General features: G+C 40.9%; 1 long non-coding RNA gene across 1 annotated transcript; it reads left to right on the top strand.

The window, feature by feature from the left end:
• The first annotated feature begins 2,136 nt into the window (after positions 1-2,136).
• On the top strand, positions 2,137-11,701 carry LOC308345925. Its single transcript, XR_013967122.1, has 3 exons — positions 2,137-2,625; positions 10,467-11,217; positions 11,439-11,701. It is a non-coding gene; the product is annotated as an uncharacterized lncRNA (long non-coding RNA).
• Positions 11,702-19,716: the final 8,015 nt, after the last annotated feature.

Here is a 19,716-nt window from a genome sequence, read left to right as displayed (position 1 = left end):
ATACAGAATATGATAAAACTTCTTTTATTATACTCTAATTACAACACTATCACCCCCACACACAGAGACTGAAAGAAAAATGTAAATTGAAACAAGCTTAAATATTCAGAATGCTGAGACTATAGGGGAATATGTCCTTCCTTGTTCTGATAACAACTACTAATACTTATTAAACATTTACCATGTGCCTGATGCTGGACTATGGACATTATGTATATGAAAACCTTAACCCTTTGGGCATAGGTTATAGCCAATAAATGGCAGAGCTGACATTTGAAAAAAAATAACTAAACAAAAATTGAAAGGCTACCTTATTGGCTGGCAACTGAAGGACAGTCTTTTTTGGGTGGAAATCTTTGCTTTCAATAATTGATCAAGGTTTTCCATTTCAGCCCTATACCAAGTTAGTTTTTCATTCTGATCAGTTCAATTCCATTAACACTGAATATCATCCTCATTCACTAATATATTTTCTATATTTTGTTTATTGTGATGATGATAAAAAATTGAATAAAGAAAAAAATGCTTTTCCAAAACAAGACTTGCTTAAGCTGTTGATAAAAGTCTTTTACTGTGTAATTTTGACTGTGTTACACACATACAACTCAGATGTTCATGGATTCACTCATTGCTTCCTGTGTGAAACGTGTTTATTAAGCCAGAAATATATACCAGGAATTACATTAGCGACAGGGGACAAAATGATGAGCAAAAGGGTGCATTCCCTTTTTAAATGGCTTCGGGGGGTAGGAATTGGCAAACTTTTTCCGTAAAGGGCAAGTATTTTCGGTCTCCCGGGCTGTACCCTCACTGTGACAGCTACTCGACCTCTGTTGCTGTTGTGTGAAAGCAGCAGGCGTGACACGCACATGAATAAACACCACTGTGTTCCAGTACAACTCTGTTTACGAAAACAGGCAGTGGGCTGCCGCTGGCCCTTGAGCTGTGGTTTTCCAACCCCTGATCTAGAGGGGTAGGTCAATATTTATCAAAAAATCAGATAGACTATTTGCAATGCTAAGTTAGTAAATTGGATTAAGGGCCACAGATGCGAACTCCCTTCGACAATGAGCACAAACAATAAACCAGTTCGACGGGGAGTTGGGGGGAATGGGCGGAGAAGCCTTTTCTGGGAGACGGATGACTGAGCTGACGTTGGAATGATGGAGTGGAAGTTAGCCTCATGAAGAGGCAGCTGAGGGAACAGCATTGCAGGCAGAGGGAACAGCATATGCCAAAGCCTTGTAACACAAAGGTATTTTAGCACTTGGAGGTGAAGGGAACGAGTTGAATGTGAGGAGATGAACCAGAGCTGTAGGCAGGGATTTCATGTGACCGACTGTGGAATGATGCCCAAACCGGGGGGCTTTGTGAGGTCCCTCCAAAGAGCCAACTCTCAACTTCCACCTGTAGTTCTGGAGCAGGAGCCCAAAGCTGTGGTCCTTGTCTCCCAACCAAGGCGAAGCTTTGCGCTTCTGTCATATGTCTCCTAAGGGCGTAACCTTGGCTTAACTGATCCCGTGGTGGGGAGCACAGGGATGATGGACACACGGTTGGAGGGAGTCTGGGAGAAAGGAGAGGTGTTGGGGGAGCCACCCAAGCCTCAGTGGGAGTCTCAGCTCCTGGGGATGCCCTGTCCAAAGAATCGTGAATATTCACAATTGTAAGCAAAGTTCAAGGCCATCTAGCTCTGCGGCTTACAGATAGCATTTTGAGACGCCTGAGAGGTCTCCAGAGGGGTTTTGGAAGCCCTGAGGAGGACACCGTGGGCTCCCTGGGCTTTGAACCAATCTGCTTCACTGTGATCTATGAGAAAGAAACTGAATCCTGGATAAGATTCCAAATCTTCCTAGAATTAAAGAAAAAAAGATAAATAATATGTAATAATATAATAAACACATACTATAATAATATAGTATTACAAAATAATAATATAATAATATAATAAATAAAAGCTAACACAAGAAAAAAATTGAAATCTATTGCACCATTGGTACTTCTGGGGAGGGGATGTTGAAATACCATAAGATCGGACAATTCGCTCACTGAGAACTGACCCTTCGGCTGCTCTTTTCCCATTTCTGTGTGACTTGCCAGCCGCCAATCTGGTTAACCCTGGTCCAAGCATCAGTTTCCTTCTCTGAAAATGACTATTGTAAGACACGCAGCCAAGGGCTTGGGGTAGAAGGGAGGAGGATGCTTTCGAGCTGTAGGGCTAGCACAGAAGCAAGATGGACTGGAGAGGAATGTGACTGGAGCATGAAGGACTTCGGTGCCTCACCAAATCCTAGGGCAGGTGCAATACGCAGGACCAGGAATGCTTGGCGGCACAGAAGCCTGCGTAGGAAATCTGGGAGGAGGTGCAGCCCCAGATGAGAGAAAGCAGGAAAATGGGAAGAATAGACCCTGACTGGCAAACAGAGCAGAGACTCGGAAGATTTTCTCAGACGTCCTTTGGCTGCTGTGGCCCCTCTTGGAAGAGCTCAAGGCTCTGCCACACGGACTTCAGCGGACAGGAACGACATCGGGAGCCCTGAGCCTGTCCTGTGAAATAGACATGGGTCCACCCTCCCGCCCTCTTCCCAGGGCTGTGATCCCATCCAAGGAGCCAGCTGGGCACAGAAAGTAAGTCTGGGAATTCTGAACTGCAAACTGTAACTGGGAGGTGGAAATGGGAATGTCCTGGTATGCCGCATTCAACCACGGTCTCAAGTGTCGCTCTAGGTTTCAATGTTCAAATTTGAAAAATACCCGTCGGATTGGAGTGGGATGAGCCCTACTGAAGTCCATAGGGCTCCATTCTTCTTTGTTGCCTCATTGCTTTCGTTTCTTGCCATCCACGTTACAAGGGGCACTCTCATCATGATTCTGCTCATGCTTCCTTTGGATTTAGGTCCTTGCTTCCAGATTCATGCCTTTTGCTGCACGGATCTGCAGGATCTTGTCTCTACTTGTTAATACCAGTATCGGGCTGACACTGGACTGAGTTCTCATTCCTGAGGTTGGGCTCAGCTGTGCTAAACCTTGTTTGCTTCAGTTTGGAAATGTACTCAAATCTAACTAAAGTTCCCTCTGTCCTCTTCTTTTGACCTCTATTGGCGAATGTCCCATTGAACAAACAGCAAACAACTCTGACTTTTCCAAGGCCTTTTGGCCAAAAATTGCCTTAGAGCAGTGACCGCCAAAGCACACAGGTGGCCCAGTGATTTTAGCCTCTTGGCACATTAACTTTGTACAGCCTTATTCTCCATTTCTTCAACAAAGCATATGGGAGACAGACAGAAGATGCCTTAATAGCCTCTGTCATTAAAATCTGTCTTTGTGACAGATTTTGTGACAAAGCCCCTTGTCTCCGCTTCAGGACCATATTCTGCATTTCAGTTGTGCTGTTGGCAGCCAGACAGAGTCATGTCCCTGCAGCTGGTGCTCAAACGCACAGAGCTCCTCTCCCTCGGTCGGGGTACTGGGCTGGATTGTCATGATAAAGAACATCTGCTCTTTGGATTCCCACAAGGCAATTTTAGAAAATATCTGCTTGTCACATTTTATGTGGGTTGATTCCACTTTTATCCATTAATCCTCCACTGTCCTCAAAAAAAGGGGTGAAAGAATAAAATAAACCTATTTGGTTGAGTTTTAAAATAATCATCCATGTGGGTGTCCTTTATTAAATTTATGAGACTAATTTCAAATGTTAAAGTTTTAAAGTAAGAAGAATAAAGACCTAGTCCAGAGAAAAAAAGAAAAAAAGCAAAGGAAAGGTGCACCCTAGAAGAATATGTAAACTGCTGGTAATGACCGTTAGGATAAAAAGCATGTTTTTGAGACTGATCTGTAAAGAGAGAGACTTCTAATGGCTGTAGAAGTGTGTATTCCAGAGACCAGAAAAGTGGATTTATTTGTTAATTGTGTAATAAGCTATCCTTTTCTATCAACATCAAACAGGAATGTGACGGCTGAGCATTCATACTCTATCATAGCAGGAAAGGTTTCAATATGTGGCTTTTGGAGGCAACAAGGTGTTACTCTGTAGAGAGAGAAATTCACAAGGGGTCTGTTAATGCTTCCTAGGCAAGATGTAACATGGAGCAGTGTAAACAGCCCTGATTTAACAAAAACAAACAAACAAACAAACAAAAAACGGCCTTTAAAAAACTAGATAAAGTGTACCTAGTACTTTGCATGCATTCTCAAAGTCCTACAACATCCAGTCATCCTCTTCACTAGATTTTTTTCCTACTAACCATCAGTGTCATGTTGGGATCAACTCCTTCTAGCTCATACCATGATCTTTAATTTTCAGGTAAGTTGCAAGCCAGTTGTTAAATGCAGAGATTGATTTTTTAAAAGACAGACTATAAAGGGCACCTGTGTGGCTCAGTCGGTTAAGTGTCTGCCTTTAGCTCATGTCATGATCCCAGGGTTCTGGGATAGAGCCCCGTATGGGGCTCTCTGCTCAGTGGGGAGCCTGCTTCTCCCTCTCCCTCTGCCTGCTGTTCTGCCTGCTTGTATTCTGTCTTTGTCAAATAAACAAATAAAATCTTAAAAAAATAAATTAAGTTAAAAAAATAAGAGAGAGACTATAAGATTACTATTAAATTATGATAAAAAGCAATGTTCAAAAGTTATAAATTTTTATCTTACATTTCACTAGTATTTATTCTCTTCAGGTTATTCATAGCTTTTGTAATTGTGTGCTATAAAGATTTTAAATTGGTGCATATAATGTGCATTTCTTACCACTTCTACATTCAATAGGGTTATCTCGTATCTCATTGCTTAAAATAGACCACCATGGAAATATTTGCACTTCAAAAGATCAGTAAATGCTCCTCCAAACATTGTTTAACTTACTGTTTTGTTACTTGTGCAGAACTGAGAAATTTATGGAGACAATATTAATGATTCCCAACAAATTTAAAAGAATATTGTTTTCACAGCCATCAGACTATAAAGAGTATCCAAATTAAGAAACTATGATTTCAGTATTTGAAAAACTATCACTATCTGATTCTGCAACAGTGGAAAGTCACTGAAGTTCTGGCAAATGTTTTTGTTGTTTTAGTTTCCTTGTTTCTAACTTGTAAATACAAACTTGATAGGGACCAACATTCGTCTTAGAGCTGTGCTCCTTTAGTCAATTACAACCATAGGTTGGCTGGGGGTTTAAGACTTGGGCAGAAGTCAATGAAAGTGCTCTGTGATAAATGATCAGCTATGGGAAATTTATAATGAGGAGTATTTTATGTTTACTATTTTTACAAAATGCATGCTACACATCTTTTATGTCAGTAAAATTTTTAGTGTACTTGTACATGTTTCTGCATGCATAGATTTTTCAACATTTACCAGCACACAGTGGAGAGACTAACTCAGAGAGACTAACTCACATTGTGAGCCAGTGTTACGGGACAAAGTGTGGGGTAAGGACTAGCACCTGTTAGAGGAGCTCCGGATCTCATTCTCATTGGCACTAATGTGTTTCTTTTGAGATCTCATCTTTATTTTCTACGCAGTCTCCTGACTTTTTTCCTGACAGTTATTGGGAAATATTGGTCTCATAAAACATATCCGTACCTCAATACTGACCCTCCTTCTTTTTAGATTCTGTAATTAAATATGGGCAAAGCTAGCCAAATCAAGTGTATATGGTCTTTCATCATTTCCCTAGGACCCATCACAACCAACCTTCAGCTTCTTTCTCTTTCCTATAAAATTTAACAAAATGTAGACTCAGATTTTAAATAAACCATCCTCTTGTTCTTTTTAAAGGAATGTCTCTTTCAGACTGAACATGTTCTTTCAGTAATTACGTACTGTAGGAGTTAGCAATCAGAACAGGTGGTGATCATTTTTATTTACGGCTACTTTCTGATCCTATAACAGTCATAAAATGAAAAGAGCTTATATTTTACAGAATTTTCAGCTTTATAATGTACTTTACCACGACTGTGTTTTTCGGGGTCCTCATAATCCTGGTAAGATTTATAGGATCAATCTCATTTAACCTAAGAGGAAATTGAGGCTCAGAGATATTGAAGGATGTCTCCATGGTTATGGCCCGAATAACATTATGCCTCAGCTCTTACTTTCCATTGTCACAGCACCACGCACCTTGTAGAGGAAATGTGAACAAAATCCCTCAGGTTTATTGAGCAAAGCGAGGCAATAAAGAAAGGTTATGGAGCCCAAATAAATCGAGCAGCAAAAAGCCCAACAGTTCCTCACTATAGAAGCAGAAGCATTAGAAAAGGAGAGGAACTGGAGCTAAAATTTGAACCTTCCAAGTGACTTTTCTTAAAGATTTCAGCTTACTACGGAAAAGCCTGTCAGATCTTGCCATAAAGTCACATCACCAGTGAGCCAGCCGATCCTTTTCTGGTAAAATCGGCAGGATGGAAAGTCATTGAACAGACAACATCCGGGAAGCAGCGCATGTGTATGGACAGGTACCTCACACCAGACATGTGCCCAGATGTTTTTAAATCCATCACTCATTAGCCCTCAAAACAATCCTTTGAGGTGGTCACTGTGATCATTCTAGTTTATTATATATGGGAAAAGCTGAGGCTTAGAGAGATTAAATAATTTGCCCCAAGTCGCTTGGGTAGCAAATCTTGAAACTTACATCTAAACTCAGGCTTATCTAGCTATGGACCCTGAACTTTTTTTTTTTTTTTTAAGATTTTATTTATTTATTTGACAGAGAGAGATATCACAAGTAGGCAGAGAGGCAGGCGGGGTGGGGTGGGGGGAAGCAGGCTCCCCGCTGAGCAGAAAGCCCGATGCAGGGCTCAGTCCCAGGACCCTGAGATTATGACCTGAGCCGAAGGCAGTGGCTTAACCCACTGAGCCACCCAGGCGCCCCTGGACCCTGAACTCTTGAACACCCTAGGCTAATCTCGGAAGAAGGTGAATTGCTCTTTGCTGATCCCCCTTGAGGTGTTTTACAGCTTCTTTTTGTGAAGGGAAGGTCTGTTTACATGACAGGGAATGACAGAACCCCAGCGGCCATGTCAGCTCGTGTGGGAGCCCAGAGACATCAGTGTGGAGGTAGGGGCAGGGACAACGTCAGCTTCAGAGAGGACCCCCCAGATCTGCCATGGACTGGCTGTATTTCCTTGGGCCAATGGGTCCAGCTCTGAGCCCCAGCCTTTTCCCGATGACGTGTGTGCTTTAGGGAAGAGTCCCTGAGGTACAGTGAGTTCAACTGCCTGGCACCGGAATGCTTGATATGCTTGATGAATTGCATCCTTGCACGTTTTGGTCGTGTGTCCCAGGGATGCTCATATCACGACGGTTCAGCAGAAAGCTGGACCCTCAGCAGGATACATCTCTGATGGCCGAGGGAGCGGCTCACAGAAAGGGAGAGGATGGGTCTCTCCTGTGTTCCATTTCCACACCTTGCAAGTATGGGAAAGGCACTGGATGGCATGTGCGTGTGATCATCCAGAGGTAGAACCATACATTTGTCCTCTTTTTCCCTCCAAGACTTCCATGATCTGACGTTCCATGCAGCCTTCTAGGACTGTGGTTTCAGAAGCTTACTGAAACTAAACATTTTTCACAGTCATTTCTTCTTTCCAGTGGTAAGGATTTTTGCCTACTTCATGGCTTCAAAAGTCAAATGAATCCTTTCTAGCGGGAAGGAGACCTTCATGTGAATGTGAGTTAACGGGCGGAAATTTAGGTCACCCGGAGGATTGCTTCCTGTTCTGATCTGGTCTATCAACCTTCAGCCTCACCCACCCACATTCATTCCCCACGGTGGTTTTTTGAAAACTCAAATATCATCCGCCCCCCGCCCCCCAACAGTAAATATTCCCGCCCTGGCAATTGCTGCCTTCAAGGTAAAGTCCAAACCATGTTGTTCTTGGAGCTTTAGTACCTTATCAAATCTCCAGCCTTGCCTCCTGCCACTTTAATTACACCTGTGATACACTTTCCTTGCAATGAATTATTTGCAGGTTTGAATTATTTGCACACGCTGTTTCTACCTTCCCCACTTATTCATCAAGCTGGGTTGAGTGCCGCCCCGTCCTACACAGACTCAGGCTGAGCAGTTGTTGTTGTCTTTGATGGTTCTTTATCCAGAACATCACAGCTCTGTCCAGACTTGTAGTTACCTTATCTCCCTCTTCGAAGGTCAAGGAGTTACTGAACAGTGGGGACTGGGCCTTCGTCTATATTCTTAGCATCTCCCACGGCTTTCTATATAGAAAGGACTTTGTAAATGTTTATTAAATGAATGCATCCTAGGTATTGATGTATACCTAGATTTGGAAATACATAGTCATAACTGTGCCTCTACCAACCTCTGTAGTTTTTAAAATAATGACCTAGAAGCAGCAACATGAAATTTAAAAAACAAAACAAAGCACAAAAAACAGAGGTATTAATATCAGCTCTGCTACCTAGAGGCTCTGAGAATTTGGGCAAATCCATGGATTTTGCTCCTTATAAAATGGGTTACTATTTTCATTGTACTTATCCCATGGAGGGCGTGATGATTTGATGTGATTGCAAGGTGAATCTGGCCATACCCCAGTCAAATCCCCCTGTTGGGGTAAATGAGTGATTTATCCAAGTGACAGAGGAAAGCCCTTATGCATCAGCCTCTTAAAAGAGTGCCTTCATCAAGACCACTCCCTTTATCCAGGAGGGCTCTAACCCAGTGACTGATGAGTGTAAGGGCGCAAAGGCCTAGGCCTGTGAACATGCTTGAAACACTCTGAGGACCATATCATCTCTAGAATTTCCCATTGGTCCGAGGTCTTCATTAAGATTATCTCCACTTCTCCCTCTCTGTAACCTTGCTGATATTCATCCCCCCCTGCGGGTGGTAATCCCAGGTAAAGTCCTTGAGTATACCTCCTACAAATTAATCTACTGTCTCTATCTCTGCTGCCCAAGGAGCCTGGCCAGAGACAGGTAGACTTATAAAAATACAGGGATGCTCATATGTGGAATATAAGAAACAAAACAGACAAATGTAGGGGAAGGGAAGGAAAAATAAAATCAGGTGAAAATAGAGAGAGAGACAAACCGTAAGAGACACTGAACTCCAGGAAACAAACAGTATTGGTTGCTGGAGGGGTTGGGGGGGTGAGAGGGATAGGGTAATCTGGTGATGGACATTAGGGGGGGTACTTGAAGTAATGAGCACTGGGTGTTGTACGTAACTGATGAATCACTGAACTCTACCCCTGAAACTAATAATATACTATATGTTAACTATATTGAATTTAAATAAAGAATTTAAAACAAACAGGTATTCCAAAGTGTTATTCACATTTATGTTATCTAATCATTATATCACATTATTAATAACCAAACATTTCTTATCAAGTACTTACATTGATCCCCTAATACTTTTACTGATGATACTATAACAAGAACCAAACAACAAAATCCAGCATGACATGGAGTCCTAGAGGGAACACAGGTGAAGAACCAAGAATCTGAGGTTCAAGTTCTTGCTTTCCAGTCCTGGACAGAGTAACCTTGAACAGACCCCAACCTCACTCCATGCCTTATACATAAAAGAAGGGCTATTTGCTTCTCAATTTACTGTCATCTCCGATGTGTTGATGGATCTCCATATTACTCATCTAACTTTTTTTTTTAAGATTTTATTTATTTATTTGACATTCAAAGATCACAAGTGGGCAGAGGCAGGCAGAGAGAGAGGGGGAAGCAGGCTTCCTGCTGAGCAGAGAGCCTGATGTGGGGATCCATCCCAGGACCCCGAGATCATGACCTGAACCGAAGGCAGAGGCTTTAACCCACTGAGCCACCCAGGTGCCCCCTCATCTAGCTTTGAAGAAATGAATTTAGCTTCAAATAAGGCCACTGCTTTGATTTGAAATTTATTCCTCAGTGAAGATGCCCAATCTAGAGGTAAATGGATCCTAGCATATGGTGCGTCTGTGCGGAGGCAAGGGCTCCTTTGGTAATTAGTCTATCTAGAGGGGCATCTATCCAAGGTTCTGTTTCAACCATGACTTCAAATTCAGTAAAAAAGGCAACACCTTAAAAGGTATTTCCAGTGATTACACCAAAAATTCCTTTGGTCAAAATAAAAACAAAAACAAAAATAAAAACAAGTTGTTTTGAAAGGGGTCATGGACACACACTGTTAGTGCCATGGGATATAGATATAGACACAAGGTTTACCAGGGAAAAATGTAGAGGCAGAGATTCAATAAAGCACATATTACTCAACCTCCAAACTCCCCTGACTTCATAGAAAGCTACTCTTATGTGAGGCATAATTGGAATAAAATAGCATTTTGGTCAGTGTTCTAACAGAGAGGGTCACCCCCACCCTTCAGTGCTCTGTATATTTATAGGGTCAGGTGTGGGGGAAATATTTATCTAGGTGACTATGTAACAATGGAGAAATAATGTGGGGCTCAGTAGCTACTAACAGCCTTTTTTTTTTTTTTTTCTTTTGGCTAACTCAGGCCTGCTGAGCTGGCTTTCTGTAGGATACCAAAAAAGGGCAGAAATGAAGACCATCCAGATTTGCCTCCCCTCACAAGTCAAAAAGAGTCTCCAAGACGCTAAGTAAATCTCCACCAAAACGTCCTTCTGATTTACATGAGCTTCGCAAGGTTTCTTTGGATGACCCCAAGCATTGACCGTCTATGATTTACAGATGTGGTACCTCATTCAATTCTTTCAATAATCCTACACGATAGGATCTATCAGGTAATGAGAAACTAGAAAACAAAAACACTAATTCGAAAAGATATCTGCACCCTTATTTTTACTGCAACAGTATTTACAATAGCCAAGCTATGGAAGTAACCAAGGTGTCCACTGATAGATGAATGAACGAAGAAGGTATAGTGTATAAATACATGTATGTAATGTATCTACGTATAATGTATACACAGAGAGATACATTGGTAGGTATACTGGACTATTATTCAGCCATAAAAAATGAATGAAACGGAGCCATTTGCAACAAAATGATGAACCTAGAGGGTTCTTATGTCCAGTGAAATAAGTCAGAGAAAAGCAAATATTGTATGATTTCACTTTTATGTAGAATCTGAAAAACAAAACAAATGAGCAAACAAAACAAAAGAGAAACCGATTCATAAATACAGACACCAAACTGTTGGTTGCCATAGTGAAGGGGGGGGGGGAGATGGGCAAAATAGGCAAAGCAGATTGAGAGGCACAAACTTCCAGTTAAAAAGTAAGTCAGTCATGGGGCGCCTGGGTGGCTCAGTGGGTTAAAGCCTCTGCCTTCGGCTCAGGTCATGGTCCCAGGGTCCTGGGATCGAGCCCCGCATCGGGCTCTCCGCTCAGCGGGGAGCCTGCTTCCTCCTCTCTCTCTCTGCCTGCCTCTCTGCCTACTTGTGATCTCTCTCTCTCTGTCAAATAAAATAAAATCTTAAAAAAAAAAAAAAAAAAAAGTAAGTCAGTCATGAGCAGAGAAAGTAGAACAAAAGGAATATAGTCAATGATATTTTAATAACTTTGTATGGGGACAGAGAGTAACTAGAATTTACCACGGTGATCATTTCATAATGTATATAAATGTTGAATCATTATGTTGTACATTGGAAACTAATATAATATTGTATGTCAATTGTACTTCAATAAGAAAAGAGAAGACCCCTGTGACCATTGGCCTAAAAAGTCTTCAGCAAGCAAATGTCCAGTAAAATTGTTCCTTCCTTCTTCCAAAAGAAAAAATAAAGAAAAGAAAAGACACGAAAGGAAAAGAAAAGGAAAGGAAAAAAAAGAAAAGAAAAAGACAAGACAAGACAACTAGGATTTAATGAGAGGTAAATGATCTTTCCCAAAGCCTCACAGCTGGTGAGCTGGCTTTGCTGCCAAGGAGAAACCATGGCTTTAACTCCTCTGTTCCATGAGTTCCTTTACAATGAGTTACATCAGAAATAAATTATAGTTACTTATTATGTCAGGTATATCATTTGTATTATATCATTAGATCATTATAATGATATATATCGGTAATAGTAGAGTGTCAAGGTACATTATCATCCTTTATCAGGCAAAAGTGGATTCTATTTGAGATAATGCTGCACTAATTAACTGATTTAAAACATTAAAAAAATCTGCATCATCAAATTGTTGGTGTTTAAACTTTAATGTGTATAGGAACCCCATGAAAATGCAAAACTGCGGGGTCCTAGAGTCAAGGAGTTCTTGGAGAGACCTAGAAATATGCACTTCTGTAAGACTCTCAAGTGATTCTTTTCTTATTCTATCTTAGGGGATGGATCTCAATCCACACTTTGAGAGAGCCTGAGTCTAGTGTCTGTGTATAATATTTGCAATACACAGTCACTTCCATGCAATCCCTATCGTCCTATTAAAAATAAAATTGAACATTTGATACATAGCCATGACTATCACCTTGTCCCCATGACAATTTTAGATTTAGTCTACAGTTTTGATTCATAGTGGCTTCAATGTCTATAAGTAAGAGATGATTACATACACTCCACATAACGATTCCGGCAAACAGTAAAGCCCTTGTTGTGTGTAAGGCACTTTAATATATTATGTCTAACATCAACGCTATGGTCCCTATAAATTAGGGAATAGAGGTTCCAAAAGGTTAAGAAATGGCCCCATATCATATCGCTCGTAAATGCCTAACCCAAGACTTAGATACTAATTCAGCTAATGGAGGAGCCAATATTGTTTCTCCCAAGTCCCGCCTCATCCCCAACACAGTGCTCAGACCTATTGAGATGCTCCATGACTTCTAACAGATAATTCAAATCTGAAGTCCTTAAAGATGGAACCTGAAAGTAAAAATATTGGGATCATCTTGTAGTAAGTCCACGTCCAACCAAACACGCATTTGGCTCCTCTTCATTTAGAAACAGGGAATCCCCCCCATTTTGGACTGAGCAATAGTGTGACCATCTCAGACCATCTCAAACTACATCACCAACAGTGGCCACCACCCTAATACAGGAAAGGAAAAAGAAAAAGAAGAAAGAGAAGGAGAAGCAGAAGGATAAGAAAAGAGAAAAACCATAAGGTGTTTAGAGTATCTGATCAAAATGTGCCTTCAGATTCTAGCACTGAAGTTTTGTGGGTTTTTTTGAATTTTTAAATTTTTTTTTAATGGCTGGTGGGTAGGGACGTGCACTTTTTAGCTAAGCATATCTTGTAAAGTACCCAGTGACGTCACCACCGCAGTCTTCCTGCTTCTTGGTCTTTTTCCTTCCCATTCCTACGGGGGTGGTTTTCCGAGAATCGCTAATTTATTGAGGATGCTCAAGAGGACAGGACGTATGCCAATGACTAACACTTTTTCAAATACAGTCAAGGGTGGATGAGAGGGCTTCTCTGGTCGTATCCCATTTCCTACAACCTCCTACTCTCCGCAAACTCTTTGTAGAAGCAGGCTTCATGCTCCGGGAGAGACAGTCCTTGTCAGAGGGCTGGGCACGACACCAAAAGCTGCTTCCCCCGGTCTCTGACTCAGATACTTCCTGCGCAGGCTGGAATCAGACGTTGCCAAGACAGCTGTGAAAAAAAATAAAGAAAACCCCAATCTTTCAAAAGTAAACTTCTACTATTTAAATGAGAGTTAAGCAAGTAGTTGAGTTTGGACAAAGACTGAGGTTCCTGTGTAGTAAAAGCAGCTGGATTGCTCAATACCACCAGCAAGTTGGTTCTCAGTGCCAGAGCCCCTGGGGGTGAAAACCGCTGCTCTGGCTGGGTGGGTCTGCAGAACCCGCTCAGGCTTAGTTACGTCCGGGCCCTGCAGACGCTCGCGGGGGTTGCACCTGGTTGACAACACCAAAGCAGCCAGGAGGAGGTGGAGGGAAATCTAGAATGCCTTTCATTTCCTTTCGTAATTTTAAAGCAGTAAATAGCCAATCTTGACTGTTTATTATTTGTGCTGATGACAGAGGCACTGGGTGATTATAATAGAAAAGTGGGAAATTTAATAAAGCCTTCATGGAGAAAAACCATCCAGAGTTTTACCGTCCAGAAATAACTACTATAAAAAAATTAATGTACTTTAATCCGGATGAGAATACATACTCTTGTTCCCTATTACGCATGTGTATGTATATACGCGTGTACATATATTATTTATATACAATATAAGTGACCTTGTATCTTTATTCCACTTTATATTAGGTTATTAATTTTTTACCAAAAATTATCTTTTAAAGATCTGATTTCCTTAATTTTCCCTCAAGTTACTTCCCTGTAGAATAATAATTCTTACTGAGTGCTCACAAAATGAGCCCTGTGGGTGTGCACTCATCGAATATGGCAAGTATTAATTTAAAATACAGAGAAACTGAGGCATAGAGGTGAGATGACTTGCCTAATGTCATATGTCTGGGAAGACAGCATGTCCTCCACTCTGCTAGGTCTTGTACTAGTTATCCGGAAAATACAAAGTTCAAGGAGACATAGCTCTGACTCATTCACTTCTTTATTAAAGAACTATGAGCAGAGTGCCAAATGTGGGGACAGTTTGAGATGCTAGAGATAGAACAGAACAAAATGGAAGAGATTTCGGTTATCTGGGGTTTACACACTCATTGGCAGACAGAAATTAAAAGGTAAGCAAGTGAAAATACAGCAGTCCCCGCTTATCCACAGGGAATATACCCCATGACCCCACACCCAAGTGATACCCAAAACCACAGATAGTGGCAAACCCGGCATATATTATGTGTATTCCTATATAGACATACCTATGATAAAGTTTAATTTATACATTAGGTGCAGTTAGAGATTAACAACAATAACTGATAATAAAACAGAATAATGGTAACTATGTACTGTGATAAAATTGGGTTAATGTGGTGTCTCTCTCTCTCTCTCAAAATATTTTCTTATACTGTACTCATTCTTCTTGTGATGCTGTGAGATAATAAAATGCCTCTGTGGTGAGAGGAAGGGAGGTGAGTGGACACCGTGCTGTAGCATTAGGCCACTCGCGACCTGCTGACTGTATGTTAGAAGAGGGACCCTCTGTTTCCAGGACCACAGCTGACCATGGGTAACTGAAACCACAGAAAGCAAAACCACAGATAAAGAGGGATTACTGTGCACTGTGATGTCAGGGAGTGACTAGTGCTATGGAGACACAGCAGGGGGAGCGAACATGTTTGAGCATGAGTGGCATTTGAAGAGAGTCTAGAAGAAGCACATGCAGAACTCTGGAAGAGGGCATTATGTAGATGTCACAATCTGGAGAGTGGTACAGATGCAAACATACATAAATCATGCCTACAGGAAAAAAGATAAGAGTGAGGACATGGAGGAAAGAACGTACTTATGATATGGCCTGGGAAGAAGAAGCCATCAAATGGGGCAGTGGGGGGAAGCTGAGGGCGCAGGTATGGCGGAGGAAACATGGTAGAAGATCGGTGGGAATCACATGATGATGAACTCGAATGTCAGAGACTGTCTTCATGCAGTAAGGAGCTGGTCTACAGTCTCTTCCATCCCTAGAAATGACCAACTGGTTCTCTAAGTGTTTTGGCTGATCCCAGTAGAAACTTCTTAAATCAGAGGTCTTGATTATGAGGAATCCATAAACAGAAGACTTTGAAGATCACCATCCGGAAGAAATACAAAGCAATCGAAGTCTTCTCCCGGGTTGTTGAAGGAACCCCAGGAGTGGCTCAGAGTGTCCCTCCTGCCTCTTGCTTCATGACTCCCCTGGATCATAGAGCTTCTCCTTCACACCTGACTCTTTCATGTCTGATCTCCTTGAAAGTGACTGAATTCTTATCCTGAGGGTTCCCCATCTTGGAAAGCATCATCTTGTTTGGCTACGTACTTTTCAAGAGGAGCTACTCTTGTCAAAAAGATTTTTGTTTTCTTCCCCTGGGGCGTGGGGAATGATTATCTGCCAGTTCTGCACATTCACAGACCCTTCTGCTTACCACTCTGTCTGAAACATCCAGCCTCTAAGAGGCCTTGACCTTGACATGATAAGTTTAATTTCTCAATAGCCACCTCAGGTTATCTCTTGCTTTAAGTTGAAATTGAGAGGACAAGACGACTCCATTTTTATTGGGTCACCCCGAGAACCTGGCCATCATGGTGAATGAGCATTCTCTCTTTGTTTTATTCTAGAAAGGTTGCTGAAACTGTACCTTATGTCTCCAGCTCCTGATGAAAGACTCTAAAATACTATCCCAATAATTCCTTCCATCTTAATTTAAACATCTTAATGTTAAGAATATCTCTCTACATTATCATATTTATTTTTATTTCTTTTTAAAAATTGTCTATATTAAAATTTAAAAATTTTAAATTTAAAATTGTTCATATGTATATTGTAATAACATGAGACAATCCAAAGGTGTGAAAATTAAAAAAAAAAAAATAGTTATCTCCTCTACTCTCTTGTCTTCTGAGCCAAGTGTACCTCATTGCTCTGACTTCCAAAGGTCTTGTGCAAGCCTCAGAGCTATAGGGATGGCAGGTCCTTCCAGCACAGCTGGTTACAACTCCTTTAATGCTCCTTCCTCCCCCCACCCCGGCCCCAGATAAAGGTAAGATGATTCTCCCAAGGTCTGCTGAGAAGCTGATGGGGCTGCTGGGCTTGGGGCTGGCAGGAGAGGGCATCAGCAGCACCCAGTACCTGGTACATTCTGTCCTTAAAACTGTGCCTGGTGCATGGTAACAGGTAACATCAATTCTCATCTATGATTGCCAAAGCCTGGTTTGCAGCTGCCTGCAGGTGTTACCCCACTGAATTCCTGCACCAAGTCTATGAAATCGGTACTCTTAGCTTCATTTGATAGGTGAGGAAATTGTGCCACAAAGTCATGATGAAATACACCCAGAGTCACACTGAATGGAGGAGGCAGGATCCAAGTGGAGACTTTCCAACGTCTGAGCCACTGCTTTTGTCTGCTTGCATCCACTCAGTAAATATTTGTGCATGAATAAATGAACAAATGGAACTTGAAATGGTCAGACGTGGGAAGAAAAGTTGCGTCTCTCCCATTTGGAGAAATGCAAATCAAAATGCAGTTAGATAATGTTTTAATTAACAAGAACTTACTAACCAAGGACATCAGATGCTGTTGGGGTTATAAGTTCACTGGGGGTCGTCTTGTATTGCTGATAAGGATATGATTTGTCACTCTTCCTTTCTGATATGCATCATCTATCAAATTAAAAATGTATATATGTCAAAAGATACAATGTACAGTGTCAAAAATCAAGAGGGAGACTAAGAAGAAATACTCACCACACTGTTATATAATAATCTAAACTTCATTAATGTGTGGTATTGCTGAACCGCACCAAGTAACAGGGGCGTAGCGTAATGTGTCTGGGGGCTGTTCCTCACCAGCTGGGAGCCTGCCTAAAGGAAGAAGGAAGATTCATTTGATTTGCTCATCTCTGTTCTCCTGTTTGCTACATATGTTTTAATGTTATGTAATCATATATGTTTACAACTTCCTCTGCAAGTCCTGGTTTCCCATCTTCCTTAACAAAATCTTTTTCACCCAACCTTTATTCGTATTACTTAAATTTCCCTCTACCGGAGCATCTCTCTTCCCTCAGAAAGCCTGGTTCTCAGACCTTCACTCTTGAACTGCAATCTCCACCATTTGCTTGCTCTTCAAGTGTCAAGACTTTCAACCATGCCACTGGCTTTCCTGGGACTCCAGCCCATAGACAGCGGGTCAATGAGGCCAAATTTCCTGTTGGTTCTGTTTCTCTGAGAACCCTAATGCAATCATGTTCCAAATTTCCAGGAATATATCAGAGCTTTTCAAAGCCCCCTGTGGATATCTCTCAGCCCCCATTATTTCCTTTTAAGTTCTTGGTAAGACTCTTGATCGCTTTTACTCACTAGTCCTGCTCTGGCAGCTGCAGGGGACAAGCGCCATCGTTGACTTTCAACCAAAGAACCACAGGGGGCACCTGGGTGGCTCAGTGGATTAAAGCCTCTGCCTTCGGCTCAGGTCATGATCTCAGGGTCCTGGGATCGAGCCCCGCATCGGGCTCTCTGCTCAGCGGGGAGCCTGCTTCCCTTCCTCTCTCTCTCTGCCTACCTCTCTGCCTACTTTGTGATCTCTGTCTAATAAATAAATAAAATCTTAAAAAAAAAAAAAGAACCACAAATAGGGCTCTTCACACGGAGCCTCTGAGTTGGGTCAATTAGAGATAAGTTCTACAAAGTCAGCTTTAAAAAAAAAAAAAGATGTTTTAAAATTTATTTATTTGTCAGAGAGAGAGAGAGAGAGCGAGTGCACAAGCAGGGGGAAGCGGCAGGCAGAGGGAGAAGCAGGCTCCCTGCTGAGCAAGGAACCCAATGCTCGACTTGATCTCAGGACCCTAGGATCATGACCTGAGCCGAAGGCAGATGCTTAACCAACTGAACCACCCAGATGCCCCTGTTAAGATTTTCTTTGCTGAGACTTCCAAGAGTAAATTTTGTAGATGTCTCTGGAAATACAATTGTATAGTTTGGTTTACAAATACAACATCATTGTATGAGTCAAAGACTATATATTGACTATATAACCTATAAAGTTCCCATTTACTTCATAGTATAAATATTTATTTATCTTTTAGGAGATTGTTCTTTATGTTCAGTACATAAATATTTTTTTTTATTTTTTGAAGATTTTTAAATATTTTATTTTATTTATTTCAGAGAGAGAGAGAGAATGAGTGGGATGGAGAGGCAGAGGGAGAGAGAGAAAGAAGCAGACTCCCCACTGAGGAGACAGTCCCAAGTGGGGCTTGATCATGCCATGAGGCAAAGGCAGATGCTTAACTGACTGAGCCACCCAGGTGCCCCCCATAAATATTTTTAAATTTTCTATTTGCTTGAGACATTTTCTTTCATAAGATAGTTCCCATTTTTGTGCTTCCTGCCCTTGGGAATTCTCCTGCATCGAACATACATCTAATATTACTATGGCCATTCTTGCGTTTCTTAATTATAAGGCTAGGTACATCTTTGCCAACCTTTTATTTCCAATCTTTATTTTCTCTGTGACTTTCTCCTGCCCTCGTTGTAATCTATTTTGCTGATAGGCTTGTAGTTCTTCATTTATTTTGTTTTCAACATCAGCAGAGATGCATGTCCAATAAAAATAACAAAACTTTAGGTACTTACAAGGCACCAAAAAAAAAAAAATCAAGTCCTAGATTTTTATGTAAATTAAACCTTACTGCTAATTTAAGATAATTTTAGAATTATCTTAATTAATAATGAATGATTAATTAATATTTAATTATAATTATTAATTATTAATAATTGTTATTAATAATTAATAATTATTATTAATTTTATAATTTTATAATTAGTTTGCAGATCTAAGAAGTTAGGGGCTCTGGAAGAACTGGGCACCTGGAAAGCATCATATAAATAGAAGATATTACAAATCACAGTTTCTTTCTCAGTTTGGCTGGTTTATTTAAGGGCTGAAAAGTTATTTATTGAAAATGCTATGTATGGGTTCATACTCATTATTATACTAAGATTATTTCATAAGAAAAGGTAATAATGCATGGGAATTACATGCACCAGTATCTGGTATATATTCAGTATTCAATAAATGATAGCCAAATGTTTTATTAATAATAATAATTGTTATTTATTTATTAATAATAATTATTTATGAGAAGAGACTCTATGAAGAAGTTGTTCTCATTCCTTGTGAAGAGGTTAAATGACTGGACCAAATTCATTTGGTTAGTAACAAA

Source organism: Martes martes, assembly GCF_963455335.1.
Source record: "Martes martes genome assembly, chromosome: 7".
NCBI lineage: Eukaryota > Metazoa > Chordata > Mammalia > Carnivora > Mustelidae > Martes > Martes martes.
This window is presented reverse-complemented; position numbering and strand designations above follow the sequence as displayed.